Source organism: Chaetura pelagica, unplaced genomic scaffold, assembly GCF_000747805.2.
Source record: "Chaetura pelagica isolate M959 unplaced genomic scaffold, ChaPel_1.0 scaffold159, whole genome shotgun sequence".
NCBI classification, from domain to species: Eukaryota; Metazoa; Chordata; class Aves; order Apodiformes; family Apodidae; genus Chaetura; species Chaetura pelagica.
The window spans coordinates 5,361,011-5,361,408 of NW_009954555.1; the positions used below are offsets into that span (position 1 = coordinate 5,361,011).

The 398-nt window shown below is 46.0% G+C and overlaps 1 protein-coding gene across 1 annotated transcript in view; it reads right to left on the bottom strand.

Moving 5' to 3' along the window:
• The window catches only part of MEGF6 (multiple EGF-like-domains 6), an 84,105-nt gene that overhangs the window by 33,046 nt on the left and 50,661 nt on the right, over positions 1 to 398 (bottom strand). The window lies entirely within an intron of this gene.

Sequence of the window (398 nt, forward strand, 5' to 3'; positions counted from 1 at the left end):
ATACAACTGAGCAAGCCCATTGCTCTCAGTAAAACTACAGGCCCTCAAACAAAAGGCAGCCCCTGAGCCAGAGAAACCTGCCAAGTGCTGAGCAATCTTTCAAGAGCTGAAACAGGAACTGGCCCATCAATTCTGGGTAAAAAAAAATCCTGCTTTTATTATCAGAGCTTCAAAACCAGAGAGCAGGATGGCAGCATGTCACAGAAAGGGAGATTCAGTCCTGTTTCACTGGCCTTGCATCACCTTTAAGTGCTGGGAATCACTTCCAGAACTGAGAAGAAATGTAGAAGTGCTCGGGGCACCCAGCTACATGGTGCTAACTGAGATGTGTATCAGAAGCTTGTCAGAGGCAATTTCAAGTTTCTGAGACACAAGGCTCCTTCATCTGGCTGTAATTA